At 34.3% G+C, this 2831-nt stretch overlaps 1 pseudogene; it reads right to left on the reverse strand.

Annotated features, from left to right (window-relative positions):
- Nucleotides 1-2415: 2415 nt before the first annotated feature.
- Nucleotides 2416-2627, reverse strand: LOC147821258 (U2 spliceosomal RNA; annotated as a pseudogene).
- Nucleotides 2628-2831: the final 204 nt, after the last annotated feature.

Raw genomic sequence — 2831 nt, forward strand, 5'->3', positions numbered from 1 at the left:
AGCCAAACACCCTCACTGGAGGAAAGAAAGCCTCTTTAATAAATGGTGCTTGAAAAATTGGGTTTCAACTTGCCAAAGATTAAAACTAGAACTATATCTCTCACCATGAACTAAACTAAAATCAAAATGGATGAAAGATCTAAATATCAAAATAGAAACTTTGAGCCAGTTGGAACAGAGTTTTGGTAGAACCCTTGAAGACATCAGTGTAGGAAAAGATTTTATGAACAAAACCTCAGTTTGAACTAGCACAAACAATCAACAAATGGGATCTCTTCTTATTAAAAGGCTTCTGCACAGCAAGAGTAACCACCAGCAGTGTGAAGAGACAACCCACAATATGGGAAAAAATCCTCATCTGCTCTTGCTCAAACAAAGGCCTACTATCTCGAATCTATAAAGAACTTAAAAAGATCAGAGCTCCCGAATTTACAGACCCAATCCAAAAATGGGCATCTGAAATGAACAGACATTTCTCACACAAAGAAGTAGAAATAGCAAACAAATACAAGAAAAAATGTTCAACATCACTGGTCATTGGAAAGATGCAAATGAAAACAACGCTGAGATTCCACTTCACTCTAGAAAGAATGGCTGCTATCATGAAATCAACCAATAACCAATGCTAGCACAGCTGTGGGGAAAGAGGAACCCTGTTCCACTGCTGGTGGGAGTGTAGACTGGTGCAACCACTGTGGAAATCAGTATGGAGATACCTCAAAGAACTAGGACTGGAAGTCCCATTTGACCCAGCTATTCCACAGCTGGGGATCTTCCCCAAAGAATTAAAAGAATCAAACCACAGTGATATATGTGCACCCATGTTCATAGCAGCAGTTTGTAATAGCTAAAACTTGGAAACAGCCCAAATGCCCATCAACTGGAGACTGGATAAAGAAAATGTGGGGTTTTTTTTAATAAAATGGAGTGCTACTTAGCCTTAAAAAATGAGAAATTAGAGACATTTATAGCTAAGTGGATGCACATTGAGGCAATACTCTTAAGTGAAATAAATAGGAGGACACACATGTATAAATACCGAATAGTTTCTCTGGTGTGAGAAACTGAAAGTGTAAATAAGGACTAAAATATGTAATAGGTAATGTGAAATATGAAGAAAAGGGGCAAGGGGAAGGAAGTGGGAAGGCTAGGGGAAAGGACAGAAGGGAATGGGATTAATATGAGAAAATGGAAAAATAGGAACAAAATCTTTGTAAATAGGGAGGAATGGTGGGGTTGAAGGAAGGGCTGGGCAAGGGTGAAAAATATGAACCCAGAGAGAATATGTAAGGGTCAAATTTCCAATGATGAATGTCATTATATTGTATACCTAAAATGTACCAATGATTAGAATGAATAATCAATAATGCAAAATAGGAAGAAAAGGTCCAAAGGGGAAGGGGTAGTGGGAGGGGCAGGGGAAAGGAAAGAAGGTAAAAGTAAAATGCTGAGAAATGAAAAAAATGGAAATAAAGTCTTTGTAAATAGGGAAGGGTGGAGGGAGTGAAGGGAAGGCTAGGAATTTGGAAAAAATAAGAACCAAGATGCATTATGTAAAGGTACAATTCCCGATGAGCAATGTAATTGTGTTATATACCTAAAATGTACCAATAAAAATATTTAATAAAAAAAAGATATTTTTAAGTAATACAATACTTAACACTACAAAAGTCTGAAAGGAACAGACATATTAATCTTTGAGACCAAGCACTCAAAGAAAAAAAATAAAATGGACCATATCAAAATTTAAAATGCTGTAAAAAAATACTATCCAAAATTTTTAAAACCTACAAAAGAGAAAAAAATAAAAAAGCATATGTATGCATACACACACGCATATTTTTGTGTGTAATCAAAATATATAAAGAACTCTTACAACTCAAAACTAAAAGCAACAACAGCAAAAACCTCAGAATAGTTGGAGGATTTTAATAGACATTTCTCAAAGGAAGATATCTCAATGGCCAAAACTCACTTTAAAAAGATACTCAACATCATTAGCCATTATGGAAAAGCAAATCAAAACTACAATATTATATTACTTTCACATTCACCACCACAGGTATAATTAGAAAGACAGGTAATAACATGTGTTGACAAGATTGAGAGAAATTAGAACCCTATTACATTGCTGGTGGGAATGAGAAAGTGGACAGCCACTTTGGAAAACAGTTGGGCATTCCTTAAAACACGAAGTGTGAAGTTATCATATATTTAGAAATCCTACTCCTGTGTTTATACCCAAGAAATGTAATAACATGTTTTCAAACGAAACAGAAATATTTCATAATAGCCAAATGTAGAAACAATCCAAATATCTGTTAATTGAAGAATGGATGAACAAAATATGATATATCCAATCAATGGAATATTATAAATTCCTAAAAAGCAATAAAAAACTGATGTGTACTATGTATGGAATTTCCTTGAAAATACTACACTAATATGTTTATGAAAGAAACCAGATACTAAAATACCAGTATTGTATGATTTCATTTGAATGAAAGGTCCAAGCTGGGCAGTCTAGAGTAACAGAAAGTAAATTGGTGGTTACCAGAAGACGAGCAAGGAGGAGGAATAGAGAAAGAATGCTACACTTGATCTTAGCCAAAAGGCCAAGAAGCAATTAGAGAAAGAATGCTAAAGAATCCATGGTTCCCTTTTGAGACGGGCTGATTGAGGAATACTGTGAATATGTTCTAAAACAACTGAATACTTTAAAAATAAATTTTTATAGTATAAGATTTATATTTCAATAAATAAAGCCAAAAGTATGTATTTTTCTCATACAGTATAGAGTTAGAAGTTAGACTGAAAGTATAGATGATGAA

Source organism: Heterocephalus glaber, unplaced genomic scaffold (assembly GCF_053883595.1).
Source record: "Heterocephalus glaber isolate CG9 unplaced genomic scaffold, H.glaber_assembly_v1.0 deba00001755, whole genome shotgun sequence".
NCBI classification, from domain to species: Eukaryota; Metazoa; Chordata; class Mammalia; order Rodentia; family Bathyergidae; genus Heterocephalus; species Heterocephalus glaber.